This window comes from Salmo salar, chromosome ssa01 (assembly GCF_905237065.1).
Source record: "Salmo salar chromosome ssa01, Ssal_v3.1, whole genome shotgun sequence".
Classification (NCBI taxonomy): Eukaryota; Metazoa; Chordata; class Actinopteri; order Salmoniformes; family Salmonidae; genus Salmo; species Salmo salar.
Window position 1 is genome coordinate 125,689,432 of NC_059442.1, and position 16,944 is coordinate 125,706,375.

General features: G+C 43.6%; 1 protein-coding gene across 7 annotated transcripts in view; it reads left to right on the top strand.

The window, feature by feature from the left end:
• Positions 1–727: 727 nt before the first annotated feature.
• LOC106561621 (spermatid perinuclear RNA-binding protein) overlaps positions 728–16,944 on the top strand; it is a 123,390-nt gene continuing 107,173 nt past the window's right edge. For 2 of the 7 annotated variants that reach the window (XM_045688338.1, XM_014125786.2), the window contains exons 1-2: positions 1,805–1,993; positions 10,448–10,614. The gene's annotated coding sequence lies outside the window, so the exon portion shown is untranslated. Of the gene's footprint in view, positions 988–1,798; positions 1,994–10,447; positions 10,615–16,944 lie in introns of those variants that run through there. The other 5 variants (XM_045688340.1, XM_014125795.2, XM_014125805.2 and 2 more) reach the window with 4 other exon arrangements.

Here is a 16,944-nt window from a genome sequence, read left to right on the forward strand (position 1 = left end):
AGAGGAGCAGCAGAGAGGTGAGGGGGGTTACTGTTGGTTATAGAACCACAGGTTACCTGTTGTAGACTATTTACTGTAGGTCCATGTGAAGTATGTTTTTGTCAAAGAGAAAGGATACTGTGTGTGTGTGTGTGTGTGTGTGTGGAATGTGTGTGTTTGTGTGTAGCCTATTGTGTGCATATCTTAGGTATGCTGTTCCACAGAAGGGACCAGACCAGACCAGAGCACTGTGCTGTGCTGCATGACTGATGTGGGCCTGAAGTCACACCCAGCTGTGAAATGGTTCCTAGAACAGCTTTTATATACACTCCGAAAATCTCTCTCAGACACGCATTCATAGAGCCTTTCTGTTTTTGTCCTCTCTATTCAGTTCAACTCTCAGAGCAGGGCACAGGCTAACTTTGGTTGGTGTCTGCTTGTGTTTGTGTTTGTGCGTGTGAGAGTGTAAGTGTGTGTGCGGGTGTGCGTGTGCGTGTGCGTGTGTGTTCTTGTGTTTGTGTGTGCATGCATGTGTTTATTTGTGTGTATTTAAGTGTGGGGGAGAAATGTTTGGTTGTATAGGCTAACAGATTAAATATAACATTCCGCTGATTAATAACATGTAATAACAACTTCTCAAAATGTAGTGCTGCTGTGGGAGCATAGTAGGTTTCCTTATTTATATATTCAAGCTTAGCCTACTATAGCATCCCTTTTGTCCTGACCTCATTGCAGGCTTCTCCGTCATAGCGTAGCAGTAATATACTAGTCAGGTTGCCTTCTCATGATTTGCACTGTATAGCAGTTCGGCTCCTACAGTATAGGGTGAGCTGGTAATCGGAGGGGGCAATGCAGTTTCACCAGTCCTCCAATTAAGAAAAGCGCACATTAGCACGTCAACAAAGCCGTTTTCTAAATTATAAGAAGTGAACAGGACGCTCGAGAACCAGGGAATCGCACATTTGACTGGAAGTAACCGTATCGGGGACAATTAAGCGGGCAATTACGGTAATTGATTTATAATAACACTTTTATGCTGCCTTTGTGTGGATCATGCTGTCGAAATGGTGCTATCATTTGTCAGTTTGTTGCTGTCGCTGTGATTTTTGTTAGGCTACTAACGGGCATAGTGAATTCTCATCCAAAGACAGGACATCGCTAGTAGCGCAGGCAGCATAGGCTATTAGGTTAGGTAACCGTACAGTGGGACTTGCTGTGATCCTCAGTCAAGCATCAAAAGCTATTGATAGTTTACCCATCCTCATAATCCCATCTCTGAGCCCTCTCCGAGCCATTTGAATGAAAGTATGCTGATTGAACTTTGCTGTTATATACTATCCTATCGTTTGACTCCTCCTGCTATTGTGAGAATAGCCTATTTATTGGTGCAGCTAGGCAGGCTGCTATACTTGAATTATTTATTAGACGGTAGGCTGAAAGAAAGGAATGCTCCATTTGGATGGAGAGAAAAGACACAAATGGCCTGGAAAGAATAAGATACATTTCTTACAGAAAATACATTTCCCTAAAAAAATGCCACAGGGCAGTATATGAAGTCTCCGTAATAAGTTGGTGTTTTAATCAATAGCCTGTAGGCTAATGCAAACAGTGCAGCTCTTACCACAAAGTAAACAAGCACACGCAAAGGCTATATAGCCAGATGCTATTTGTAGTGGTTTATACGGCTGTTCTATATTTCATGTTGATGTTTTGATCTCCGTGCATGCGGTTGTCTAGCCGTCCTCCTGACAGTAAAACACCCAAATGCCGGCGCTTGTTCAGCGCTCATAATGATTTTATCCTGTACACGCCTGCGCAGTCACCATTCATCTTTGAATCTCCTGCGAAGGAGAAAGCAGCAGGCAGCTGGCGCTGGTGTCGAGCTTGAGAGCGCTTTGGCTGAACGTCCCTACTTGGATTTGGTCCTGTCAACGAGAGTCAAAGAGCTGTAAAACTGTGCCTTGGTATCAACGTATGTTTGGATATCTTTTCCCACTACAGTCACACTTCAACCGTAAGTAATCAGCATATATTTTTTATTATATCGAACGCTTTTTGTGTGTGTTGTTGCGTGCTGCCACGGACTACACACATAGTTCGCGGATAAGAAACAAATGCTGGCGGGCAAGCAGCGAGCTGGAATTATCGGTAGTGCCACGCATGGCCAGGGACCCGTGCCGGTGTATCTGTTGTAGCTAACATTGTAACAACGGTGTAACTAATTGTACCGTTCAACTAAAGAGATTATACTTTTTATTTTTTTATAGATTGGTACATGTTTGCCAATTTGATTGACTCTAATAGTAAGAGTAAACAGCTAAGAACTTTATGGCTAACGAGGGAAGCTAGCCAAATGTTTTCACCGCCGGTTGCTCTATCGTTTTTTAGGATCCCCATTAGCTACTGCACATGTAGCAGCTACTCTTCCCGGGGTCCACATGAAACGTACAAATAAATACATGACATTGTACAGAACAGTTATAGACAAGAACAACATCAGATATTACATCACAGAAAAATACAAAATAATACAAGTTATATATTGAAAAGACAAGAGACAACAAAACTACTGTTTACACATCATGTATATATACATGTTCACATTGTTATATACAGCAGCCTACAGTTAAATGAGATCTTTAGAAAGAGGCGCTGTGATAAACAAAATCTTTTTTTTTTTTTAAAAGCTAAACTTGCTTTTTTTGACTGAGTAATCTCTGGTGGCAGATGACATGGCTCTGTACTTAAATGAGCGACGCAATACATCTCTTGGTTTGGGTACAGTGAAGAAACCCATAGTGGCGTGTATGGTGGGGTTATGTCTGTTTGATGTGTATGCAAATAGATTATACATGTGGTTAGGCATTTCCAACACACAAACGTTTCTTTGCTGTTTTGGAGATTTCCATAGGACTGTCTAATCGATTTGTCACTTTTTGAAACGATTGACTATTCCTAGGCTATAATATATATAGCCTAGGAATATATATATATATGTGTGTGTGTGTGTAATTGTTACAGCAATAGACAGTGTCATAACGTCGTATGTGTTGTTCATCGCTTACAGGAACAGGTGTCTTTAGCTACATCCGCAGTGAATATTGCGAGGCGTGTTTGCTGAATCGTTTCAACAATTCAGCGTTTTGCTTCGTACTAGCAGTTGTACATGAATGTTTATCGAAAGTAGTAATGCATAGAAATACATCGGCACGATGTGCGTCTGATGTGTCGTACTATTCGAAAATGGCTTTTGATTTTTTTTGTTTTTAAATGTACGTTTTGGGGTTGTAGACAATCCTCTGCGCTTTTTCTAAAGTGTCTGGAAACAATACCCAAGTGAAGTAAACAAATCGAGGTGTAAAGTAAACAAACCAAAATACTATGTTGCTTTATTTGAATGGTTTTACAGTTCCATTGCATTTTGGCATTGCATTTCCTCGTGAAACTCTCCAACATGAGTGTCTGGGAACAAAGCACAAACACATGCGGATTTATTTCCTAGTTTTTTTTTGTCCTCTCGTCTCTTCCTCATATCTGTGTGTGTTTCTGTTTGTGTGCTTAGCGTAATGCTCAGCATCTGGCTTGGAAATTGATCTCTGCACATTGGCAGAAATAGCAAACAGCTTGTGGGCATAATCGTGTGGCTCCAAAAGTGTATTTGTTTATTTAATCAGATACATTTTATTCTGTAAAGGTATGAGACATGTAAATTGTGGGAAATATGTTTACGTAGGCCTATATTTTCCCCAACCTACCTTCTTTTCTTACAAATGAGCAAGTTTGGTGCTGGAGTCCATTGTATCTGTTTGAATACAGCGAGAGAGGGTGAGAGGGTCAAGGGTGAGAGTGTGGAGCTTTGTCGCTTTAGAAGGACCCTCTGTCACCTTTACGTCCACTAAATGTGGTCTTTTGCTTTGTACTGTTGAGTGCCCGTTGGGAGATGTGTATGACGCTTAGTTCATATATTGACCAAAGATGTTGTCTGGTCTGGTGGTTGTCATTTGGTGAATGTTATGTTTAGGAAGTGAACAATACTTTAACTAAACACAGTAATAAATCACACGTATCTTGAATGCAATCACGTTTGTGTGCTCTTTCTGTTTTGTAAAGAAGAGGAAGCTGTGGTGAGAGACATGTGTTTCCACTGAAAAGTTAGAATTTAGAATGTCCTGTGTGTAACTGTTTACTGTTAACCACATACTGTAACTGTGGTCCTCGATAAACGGACAGCAGTTACCCAGCTCAAAAAGACAAAGGCCTAAAGGTCTTATGTCCTATACAGCACCATGTGCTTACTGTTTTGGTTTTCATTGCTGTGGATACAAGCAGGTGATTGGATAACTCTTGGTATTGCCATAATGGAATTGACCTTGACCCTGAAATAGATGTTGGGATTAAGGTGATTTGTTGGGCACAGACACACGCTCTAGCTCACTGACCCACGCAGACATACACACCCACGTACACTACCGTTCAAAAGTTTGGGGTCACTTAGAAATATCCTTGTTTTTGAAAGAAAAGCAACAAAAAAATTGTCCATTAAAAATAACATCAAATTGATCAGAAATACAGTGTAGACTTTGTTGATGTTGTAAATGACTATTGTAGCTGGGAACGGCTGATTTTTAACATAATATCTACATAGGCGTACAGAGGCCCATTATCAGCAACCATCACTCCTGTGTTCCAATGGCACGTTGTGTTCGCTAATCCAAGTTTATTCTTTTAAAAGGCTAATTGATCATTAGAATACTGTTTTGCAATTATGTTAGCACAGCAGAGAACTGTTTTTCTGATTAAAGAGGCAATAATACTGGCCTTCTTTCGACTAGTTGAGTATCTGGAACATCAGCATTTGTGGGTTAAATTACAGGCTCAAAATGGCTAGAAATAAAGCACTTTCTTCTGAAACTCATCAGTCTATTCTTGTTCTGAGAAATGAAGGCTATTCCATGCAAGAAATTGCCAAGAAACTGAAGATCTCATACAACGCTGTGTACTACTCCATTAACAGAATAGCGCAAACTGGCTCTAACCAGAAAGGAAAGAGGAGTGGGAGGCCCCGGTGCACAACTGAGCAAGAGGACAAGTACATTAGAGTGTCTAGTTTGAGAAACAGACGCCTCACACGTCCTCAACTGGCAGCTTCATTAAATAGTGAAGAGGCGACTCTGTGATGCTGGCCTTCGAGGCTGCAGAGATGGTTGTCCTTCCGGAAGTTTACTCCATCTCCACAGAGGAACTCTAGAGCTCTGTCAGAGTGACCATCGGGTTCTTGTTCACCTCCCTGACCAAGGCCCTTCTCCCCCGATTGCTCAGTTTGGGCGGGCGGCCAGCTCTAGGAAGAGTCTTGGTGGTACCAAACTTCTTCCATTTAAGAATGATGGAGGCCGCTGTGCTCTTGGGGACTTCAATGCTGCAGACATTTTTTAGTACCCTTCCCCAGATCTGTGCCTCAACACAATCCTGTCTTGGAGCTCTACGGACAATTCCTTCGACCTCGTGCACTGTCGACTGTGGGACCGTATATAGACAGGTGTGTGCCTTTTCAAATCATGTCCAATCAATTGTATTTACCTCAGGTGGACTCCAATCAAGTTGTAGAAACATCTCAAGGATGATCAATGGAAACAGGATGCACCTGAGCTCAATTTTGATTGTCATAGCAAACGGTCTGAGTACTTATATAAATAAGGTATTTCTGTTTTAGTTTTTTATTAATTTGCGGGGGGAAAAAAACCGTTTTCACTTTGTTGTTATAGGATATTGTACATAGATTGCTGAGAAATGTTTTTATTTAATCAATTTTAGAATAGGGCTGTAATGTAACAAAATGTGTAAAAAGTCAAGGGGTCTGAATACTTTCCGAAGGCACCGTATGTAGGAACTCAATCAAGACTATTTGAAAAGCATTCAAGGTGACTACCTCATGATGCTGGTTGAGAGAATGCAAGTCTGACATCAAGGCAAAGGGTGGCTACTTTGAAGAATCTCAAATCTAAAATATATTTTGATTTGTTTAAAACTTTTTTGGTTCTTACATGATTCCATTTGCGTTATTTCATAATTTTGATGTCTTCACTATGATTCTATAATGCAGAAAATAGTAAAAATAAAGAAAAACCCTTGAATGAGTAGGTGTGTCCAAACTTTTGACTGGTACTGTATATACACATACATATACATGCACACACGTACACACGTACACACACACATACGCACACATGCGCACATGTATACACGGTACACACAAACGGTACACACACGGTACACACACACGCACACATGCACACAAGCACATACAGTCAAAACAACATTCAAAACAACATTCAAAAAATGTAACCCTGTTAACGTCTTGTATTTTACAATTTATCGCATATTTTAAAAGCAGTTTTTCGAATTTGGAAATGAGACTTGTTTTTGTATAGCATAGGTGTAGGCTACGTATGTTTTCTGTATGTTGGTGTGTGTAAAGAGGGTTAGCCTCATGGATTAATGAGCTGAAAAATGATACATTTCTTCTCAATGTGACTGAGGCGTATGTGGGCCTCTCTCGCTCCATCTCTCTTTCTCTCTGTCTCTCTTTTTTTCTTTCTCTCCCTCTCCCTTTCTTCCTTTCCTTCCTGCATATCGGAGCTATTCCTGGATTCCATGCAGAGGTGATAGGAAATGTGAACGCCGTGAGTGAATTAGATTTTTCTCTGTCATGGCAGCTTGGGTTTCCACTTTCCCTCCTGAGGTTGAGCAGCAGAAACTGACTGAAACTGAAAACTATCGCCACCTTTGTTCTCTGGCCAGTCAGGAAGATCAGACATTGTCTTGTTGTGTTTATTTTTTGCGCGACAATTTTTCCCCCCCTTCTGTTGCGGATGCATGCAGTCGCAATGAAAGAAGAGTGAAAGGTGTATAATAGGTGTGTGTGTGAGGTTAAGAGAGATAGCATCACTGAGTCAGACTCAGCAGGCTGGCTACAATGAAAGAAGAGTGAAAGGTGTATAATAGGTGTGTGTGTGAGGTTAAGAGAGATAGCATCACTGAGTCAGACTCAGCAGGCTGGCTACAATGAAAGAAGAGTGAAAGGTGTATAATAGGTGTGTGTGTGAGGTTAAGAGAGCTAGCATCACTGAGTCAGACTCAGCAGGCTGGCTACAATGAAAGAAGAGTGAAAGGTGTATAATAGGTGTGTGTGTGAGGTTAAGAGAGCTAGCATCACTGAGTCAGACTCAGCAGGCTGGCTACAATGAAAGAAGAGTGAAAGGTGTATAATAGGTGTGTGTGTGAGGTTAAGAGAGCTAGCATCACTGAGTCAGACTCAGCAGGCTGGCTACAATGAAAGAAGAGTGAAAGGTGTATAATAGGTGTGTGTGTGAGGTTAAGAGAACTAGCATCACTGAGTCAGACTCAGCAGGCTGGCTACAATGAAAGAAGAGTGAAAGGTGTATAATAGGTGTGTGTGTGAGGTTAAGAGAGCTAGCATCACTGAGTCAGACTCAGCAGGCTGGCTACAATGAAAGAAGAGTGAAAGGTGTATAATAGGTGTGTGTGTGAGGTTAAGAGAGCTAGCATCACTGAGTCAGACTCAGCAGGCTGGCCCTTTTTATTGCTAAGAGGAGGAATATTCTGAAGAGCTCTTTTTAGAGCCGAGGGTCAGGGCCAGTATCCTCCCTGAGGTAGTGTGTGTGTGTTTGTGTGTGTGTGTGTGTGTGTATCTTCCCTGCTGGCCACTGAAAAATCTCCCTCACAGCGCCGGAGGGAATTCGGCTTCCTGCACATTTCATATGTATTTTTTTATTGGCTGGTTGACGGTTGTAAAGTCCGGGCCAATTACAGGGTATTTTACTAAACCTCCTGTGGTCCAGCCCACTGGATTTAGAGCAAGATTCAAATGTGCTGTTCAGTGCTAAAGTCTGCCCGAGGCTTGCGTAAATAGATGAAAGATTTTTAAGTCACACTTTACATTGAGCAGTAGGTAGGGATGTGGTAGCAGACCACAGCTGGATAGCCTTCACCTGTCACGGCAGCACTAACACACGTTTACATACAGAGTGCGTTTGTATGTGTGTGTGTGTGTGTGTGTGTGTGTGTGTGTGTGTGTGTGTGTGTGTGTGTGTGTGTGTGTGTGTGTGTGTGTGTGTGTGTGTGTGTGTGTGTGTGTGTGTGTGTGTGTGTGTGTGTGCGTGTGTGTGCGTGTTTGTGTGAGGCCAGTGGAAACAAGGCTTCTGTTCTGTGCCGCCATATAAGCAAGAGTGTGAGCAGCTAGCGGAGCGATGAGCAGGGGGAGTGAAGCAAGCAGGCAGCGGAAACAGATAGGCCCCGGTCAAAAGGAGTGCACTTAATAGGGGATAGGGTGCCATTTGGGACACAGGTGCAGAGATGTGCTACGGCAATCAGAAATCAGATCTTAACCAGGCAGAGTCAGGCATGGATAGGAATGGCCATTTAAGGCATCCTGCACCAGGGAGAGGGGAGAAGGACCATGGAAGGTCACCGCACACACACACACACACACACACACACACACACACACACACACACACACACACACACACACACACACACACACACACACACACACACACACACACACACAGGAGGTGAGGAAAAAAAGCAAACAATTTCCTATATACCTTTGCTTAACATGAGCAATTAAAATCCTTAATCCTTGAATTAAAGAATGGCGTGTTTGAGCAAAGTCACCGAGTGGCAATGTTAGTAGGCCTGTGCCTATCTAAAAAACAATCTAATTTTCTTGTACAGTAGTCCAATCTGGGAGGTAGCCAAAGTAGTTGCTTTTTAAGTGGGTCTGAATATTAAGTTTCATGTGATAATGGATTTTCAAGCATCAGGCCTACTTGCGTCTCGTTGCAGCTGTCAGTGGGTGCATTTTCAAACTGTGGAGCCTGAGGCTGTGTCGTAAATGGCCCCCTTTAAATGGCACCCTTTTCCTTACAGTGCACAACAGAGCACTATGGGCCTTAGTCATACGTTAGTGCACTATATAGGTAATAGGGTGCCATTTGGGACGCAGGCTGAGCCTGGGCCTCGGCTTCCATCATTGAAATAGTGTGACAATGACATGAGAAACCCATCTGGTCCTCCATGGATCACTGGCTGGTGTCATCTCTCAGCACCACTTCCTCCTTCTACTATTGATGGTGTGGTACTGCACTCACTGTCAGCTCATAGTGGCCATTCCTCTCCTCTCTATCTCTCTGTCTTGTTCTCGGTCGGTCGCTCTTTCTCTCTCTCTCTCTCTCTCTCTCTACCTCTCTATCTCGCTCACTTTCTCTTTCTTTCTTTCTATCTTTCTTTCTTCCTTTCTTTCTTTCTTTCTTTCTTTCTTTCTTTCTTTCTTTCTTTCTTTCTTTCTTTCTTTCTTTCTTTCTTTCTTTCTTTCTTTCTTTCTTTCTTTCTTTCTTTCTTTCTTTCTTTCTTTCTTTCTCTCCCCCTCTCTATCTCTCTCTCCCTTGCTCTTCCACTCTCTTATGTTATAGCTCTGCACCTCAGTGGCCCCCCTAAAGGCATCCGCTCGGCGAGGCGAAGGGGAACGTCTGTGCTCACATACTCCCTAAAGACCTTCGCTTGAAAAACGAGGAAAAAAACTGCAATATTACTGTTGTTTGTCCCTGTTGAGCCACCGTAGCAACAACATAACATTTCCTCAAAATAGTCCGAATTAATCTAATATAAATCAAGAAATCTGTAATTAATTTTAACCTTTTTTCCAGGAGGTCTTAGTCGTGCAATTTTACATGTAACTAGAATGTTTGGTGCAGTATTTCTCAAGTAATTTTTTTTTTGTCCTAATATATGCACAAACTGTTTCGACTGGTAAGCATACGGTAAGCTTGAAACACACACACACACACACACACACACACACACACACACACACACACACACACACACACACACACACACACACACACACACACACACACACACACACACACACACACACACACACACACACTGTTTTACTGGATATTAGCCTAAACATCAGTTGCCCCCCTGAGAGAATTAACCAATTAGAGCATGATTCTCTGATTGCAGCTCGCTCGGTGGTTGAATTATTAGAGCTGAATGAAAGGCGAGTCAGGACTAGGAGTGTGTGCAAGTTTGTGTAGGCCTGTACTCTGCAGGTTAGGTAAGATAGCGTTGTGAATATTGATAAAGACCGGCTGGTTTGAGCCATGTTCTTCTCTGTGGCGAGAGGTGATGGGTGACCGTGGCCCCATTTCTGCCCTAGACTAAAGGACACACGCACTCACTGTGTAGCTAGCGGAAGGACACAGGAAGAAAGGAGAAACTGGGGGTGTAAAGTCTCGGATAGCACCTAGCGCTCATACTGTAAGAGGGGATGAAGAGGAATGAAAGGTGTGAGGAATATGGATGTGATGGTTGTAATTTCTATATTTCCAGTTTCACCATCCGTACTGAGCTGTGTTTCACATTTTGTTTCAAATAGATTCAAGAGTAACAGATGGAGCTGTGAGCTGGGTCAGGGGGAATTCACAGGAACCTGGGAACCCAGTGAATCACAGCACTGGAGAAAACAAGTGGGAGAAGTCTAGAGAAGTAAGGCAGTCATCCTCACTCAGTCCCCACAGGGATATTCTCATCCCAGAGAGCCAGGTATGAACACGTGTACTTGCCAAGCTTTTAATTCTGCCATCCCCACCCCCTATTACGGCCATTTCGCCCCTGTCAGAACTAGGTTCCAGTCTAGTCTAGTCTAGTCAGAAAGCTGCAGTGACAACTCTGGGCTCAACAGCAGCTGGCCGATCGGCCATATTTCTCCAGAGATCCCAGACAGAGCCACATAGCCTATCTGTCAGTTTCACTCCAGTACACACGTGACTGACAGGCAGCATCCCTCACTGTCAACCCGAGAAGACGAGCACCAAGCGACCGACCGCTGCTCTGCTCTCTGCCTACTTAACATTTTGTCTTGTCCAGGCATTATTTCATTATTTCTCTTTGTCTCCTTGTGAAAGAATGTATTTTCTTTATTTGTGTCTACTGTATAAACAGACAATCTTTGAATTTGCTGCCCCTTGGCTTGTCAGAGGGATTGGATCTTTTGACATGTGAGGTGGATGCTTCCTTCTGTTATGTTGCATTGCAATATACAGTACCAGTCAAAGGTTTGGACACACCTACTCATTTTTTTTCTTTATTTATTACTGTTTTCTACATTGTGGAATAATAGTGAAGACATCAACACTATGAAATAGCACATATGGAATCATGTAGTAACCAAAAAAGTGTTAAACAAATTTTATATTTGAGATTCTTCAAAGTAGCCACCCTTTGCCTTGATTACAGCTTTGCACACTCTTGGCATTCTCTCAACCAGCTTCATGAGGTAGTCACCTGGAATGCATTTCAATTAACAGGTGTGCCTTGTTAAAAGTTAATTTGTTGAATTTCTTTCCTTTTTAATGTGTTTAAGCCAATTATTTGTGTTGTGACAAGGTAGGGGTGGTATACAGAAGATAGCCCTATTTGGTAAAAGACCGAGTCCATATTATGTCAAGAACAGCTCAAATAAGCAAAGAGAAATTACAGTCTATGATTACTTTAAGACATGAAGGTCAGTCAATCCGGAAACTTTCAAGAACTTTAAACGTTTCTTCAAGTGCAGTCGCAAAAAACATCAAGCGCTATGATGAAACTGTCTCTCATGAGGACCGCCACAGGAGAGGAAAACCCAGAGTTACCTCTGCTGCAGAGGGTAAGTTCATTAGCATTAACTGTACCTCAGATTGCAGCCCAAATAAATGCTTCAAAGAGTTCAAGTAACAGACACATCTCAACATCAACTGTTCAGAGGAGACTGCGTGAATCAAGCCTTCATGGTCGAATTGCTGCAAAGAAACCACTACTAAAGGACACCAATAATAAGAAGAGACTTGCTTGGGCCAAGAAACACAAGCAATGGACAGATGATCGCATGTGTGGTTCCCACCGTGAAGCATGGAGGAGGAGGTGTGATGGTGTGGGGGTGCTTTGCTGATGACACTGTCAGTGAATTATTTCGAATTCAAGGCACATTTAACCAGCATGGCTACCGCAGCATTCTTCAGTGATACGCCATCCCATCTGGTTTGTGCTTAGTGGGACTATCATTTGTTTTTCAACAGGACAATGACCCAACACACACCTCCAGGCGGAGTGCTGCATCAGGTGACCTGGCCTCCGCAATCACCTGACCTCAACCCAATTGAGATCGTTTGGGATGAGTTGGACCGCAGAGTGAAGGAAAAGATGTGGGAACTCCTTCAAGACTGTTTGAAAGTGTGCACAGCTTTAACCAAGGCAAAGGGTGGCTACTTTGAAGAATCTCAAATAGAAAATATATTTTGATTTGTTTAAAACTTTTTTGGTTACTACATGATTCCATATGTGTTATTTCATAGTTTTCATGTCTTCGCTATTATTCTACAATGCAGAAAATAGTCAAAATAAAGAAACACCCTTGGATGGGTAGGTGTGTCCAAACTTTTGACTGGTACTGTATATATGTTTGTATATATTCTGTTCAGTTTCCCCACAGCCAAGCAACCTGATTCCAAATGTAATTGTAAGTGACCAACAAAACTATTTGAATACCACGTTTAAATTGAGCAGGCTCTTTTGCCGGTGCTGTAAACTGTAGTATGTGTGTGTGGTGTGTGGTGTATGCACACATCAGTCAGACAATTAGGAAAGTGTGGAAGTTACGGACCGACAGACATATGGAGGGGTCTCTATGGTGTTGGCTGCCGCATCTCCACCACCGCTGTCAGCCAGTTGACAGCTGTGTACGTAGTATTATGTTCTTTCCTCCGCGGAATCCTGCCAATCGGGTAAACAGGGTAAACATGGTCACGTGTGTCGGAGCATTTTGATCTGATTAATGACTTGTGTTACCTCATGTTTTGGGCTATTTGGCCCGGTGTCACTATACTACATGTTTTGATATTGATTCTGATAATGAAAAAGTAATACTTCCTGCCATGTACACACACACACACACACACACACACACACACACACACACACACACACACACACACACACACACACACACACACACACACACACACACACACACACACACACACACACACACACACACACACACACACACAGGACCATTATTTCCAGGAAGGTCATTCCTCACAGCACAGCAGCCAGCCCTATAAGCCCTTAAGGCTGGTGTGTAATTGGAAAATATCCAAGGCTCTGTGAAACTTCCAGCTGCGTATCCATCCCTCATTTCTCACTTCCCTGAAATCCTCAGGATTTTAGCCAACCAGCTAACCAGAATCGGCTCCCTCCCTCCTCTGTTTCTCCTTCTTTTCCCCTGGAGCGAGTACAGACTCATTTATAGGCCTAACTTACGTACGCAACGCAGAATCGCCATTTTTTGGTAGCTAATTGTAGTTCTTGCGCTGGGTATTGTGTAGGGTGTACATTAGGCTCATGTCATGACAGGGGGTCCGGGGAGGTACATACGGTGAGTGCTGGCTCTAGTGATGTTTCTGGGCCAAGGTGAGCTAAGATGCCAGAGGACAGAGGAGAATATGCAGCCAGGTGTCTGTGTGCTTTTTCAAGGCGTGTGTGCTTGTGTGTTTTGTCAAGGTGTGTGTATGGGTGTGCGTGTGTTGCTTCAGATGCACACACATGATATGTTTAACCCACCCACACACACACACACACACACACACACACACACACACACACACACACACACACACACAGGGAGCTGTGTGTACCACCAGCTTGGTGTGTCTAATGCATTCATGTTTTGTTATATCTGCGTTTGTTCCCTTGGCCCTGGCTTCACCTGTCCTATTACACTCACTCAGAGTTGAATTGGCAACGCTTGTTTCTCTGTCTCCCGTCGCACCGTTGGCGTATCATAGCGCTCCGTCTCCAGAGTATTGTAGTCCTAGAAAATAGGGATGTTATGGCGTAGGAGACAATTTCACCCCGCTGTCGTGTTGTCAGAAGAAGAAGCAATCTCTTTTCTAAAAGTGCGCACTGTCTCTTTTAAGAAATGAATGATGTCATCCATGAGCAGAACGTGGCTGTGGAATCTGACTTTGTGGCTATGGAATCTAGTGGAAACCAGACGAGAGGTAAAAGGAAGACGAAGAAGTGAAGTTTTTGGTTGGCGAGGGAGACGATGTGAATTATTCAAGTTTTTGGTGGCAATCAGTTTATTTTGCGTACTAGGGTAGTGAATTCAGCTGTAAACTAGCATGGAAAGTTAGCCCACAATTAAAGCGGAAAGCTATCGGTACCGTCTTGAATTAAGGGTTCTAACCTGTATGGACATTGCTTTTGAAAACCGTAATGAACAGTTTCAACATTTCTACATGCCGTGACGCATTATTCAAGTTCGTTAACTTCTTTGCAGCGTGAGTGGGGACTGGAGAGCTAATGCAGCTCAGACAGCTCTGGCAATAAATAAGTAAGTGGAGCACTTTGCTCTTAACGCTATAAAGGGGCAGCGCTGATACAGACTTGATCATCTCAATCACGTGAGACACATTTGACAGAAGTACCGAACGTAACAAAAATTCTAGTACCGAACCGTTTTTTTGTTGTAAAGTAGGCCGTCATTGTAAATAACAATGTATTCTTAATTGACTTGCCAAGTTAAATAAAAATAATTAGTCTAAAAAGTACCGACGTTTCAGTATACCGTGCAACACTCATCCACTGTCTTGTCTTTCTCAAAACGTTTGAGAATTTCTCTCCCACGTGTACTCAACTCTAGCTGTTTCCAATAGGAACTGCAACATTTATATTTCCCCAGTTCCTCATGTAATTGTATTTATTGTTTATCCTAAGTATTATGGACTCTAGTATCTAAAATAGAACTTGTCCTTAATGAAAACTCAGTCTTGCATGTTAACCCAATGTAGGGTCATTTCAGAACAAAAACATGACCAACCTTCCATTCCAGGTGGGAGACTGGCTGCAAAAACAAATCTATGCTCTTGTGCTTAATTGACAAAGTTTTGACCCTTAGGTCTTCACCAGGCTGGTTCCATGAATAGCGCTGCCTGGTTAGGGCAGTGTTGTTGTTCTGTAATCTCCATTTCAGCGTGGGCTGTGCGCCGCCCCTATGGGACTCCAGATCACGGCCGGTTGTGATACAGCCCAGGATCGAACCAGGGCCTGTAGTGATGCCTCTAGCACTGCAATGCAGTGCCTTAGACCGCTGCGCCACTCGGGATATTCCTATGGGCTAAATTACATAATCCTCAGCTTGTTTAGTGCTAGTCTCTGTTAATCTCTTTACAGAAAAACCTGGAGTCACCTGTTGTTGTTGTCTTGGAACCTGGAGTCTACCCCTCTCTCTTCCTCTACCCCTCTCTCTCTCTATCTCCGTCTCGCTCTCTCTCCCTCTCTCTCTCTCTCTATCGCTCTGTCTTCTTCCATCTCTCCCCCCCGTTTTCTAGCGCTCTCTGACTCTAACCCTAATCCAAGAGAACTCTCTCCCTCTCTGGGTTGAGTTTCTGTATGACCACATGGTCAGGTTATGCTGCAGTCAGCTCCTGCTATTTCTGACCTCCTGAGCCCTGCTGCCTATTTAAGACTAGCATAACAACTCAACCTGACCTGAGCAGGTTAATCCAGATGGTCAATGAATTAATCAAAGTTGCTTCTCAGGAAAAGAGATGGATACGCCGAAATGCATTTGTTTTTAGAAAGATTTATTTGTTTAACAAAGTGACCATTACAGTCACAATGTAGGTCTAGGACAGTCAGTGTTTCATGGCTTGATCCAGTGGAGAGAAGACACACATTATGTGATTGAATAGAACAGCACAGTCAATGTTTGTCTGTCTGACTGGCTTGGTAATGATCCCATTCAGGATGGCGGGGGCGTGGGCGGGTTGTGGTAAGAAGGGACCAGTCTGCTTTGATCGTCAGGCCTGCAGAAAAGAGCCAGTCGGGGTTGGGGGAGAAGGGACAGGGAGAGAGAGAGAGAGAGAGAGTGTGGGCACAGAGGAACAACCAGCCAGCCTCAGGTTGGTAGAAAAGAGCCAGCGGCGGGTTGAGATAAGCTGCGTTCTGTTCTGCATTGATACGACTGGCTACCTATGCCTCCCCACTCCACTCCCTCTCCAGTAGCAGCTCACAGGTTCCCTGGGAATTCTACTGACCCAGTTTACTTTACAGCAGAAGTTATTTTTTTTACATATTTAACAGGAGACAATGGCTGCTGTCCTCACCGACCAAATCACCTCCTCCTCCCCTCGTTCCTCCACATCATGGGGGGAGAGGGGAGGTTTGGGACAGGTCATCCATCTGCTGCCTAATGATGAAGGATGGGAGGACTAGGAAGAAGAGAGAGAGAGAGAGGAGGGAGAGATGAGGAGAGTGCGTCAGTGTACTTTTTAGGGAGCAAAGGCAAATGTTGCCAAAATGTTGATCCATATTGTTTTTATCGTTGTCGTCAGGCTATTTGCTTACACACACACACACATCTGTTGTGCGTGACATCTCAACCTTGAGTTCCGTTGGCGAAGCATGCAAGGTGACACATGGTGCAACCACAGTGCATCGACCGACTCCAACACACACACACACACACACACACACACACACACACACACACACACACACACACACACACACACACACACACACACACACAGAGAGAGATCTGTCTCTGTCACCCCCTCCCCTTAGCCCTGTGTACAGAAGCGGTAGCAGGATGGTGCAGTCTCTGGGGGGGGGGCCACTCTCTCTCGACCTCTCTCTCTCTGCAGCTGCAGCGGAGGCTGAATCAGGGTTATCAGGAGTGTGTCTGCAGTTTCTTGTTTACCTCCACCTGTGCCTTCTCCCGTGCCCTCTCCTGTGTCCCTCTGGCGCCCCTGCTGTTCAGAGCCTCACTAAACTGGCTCCATCTACAGGCCCGAGGCTGCCTTCCACTCAGTTTCTCAGTTAGCAACACCC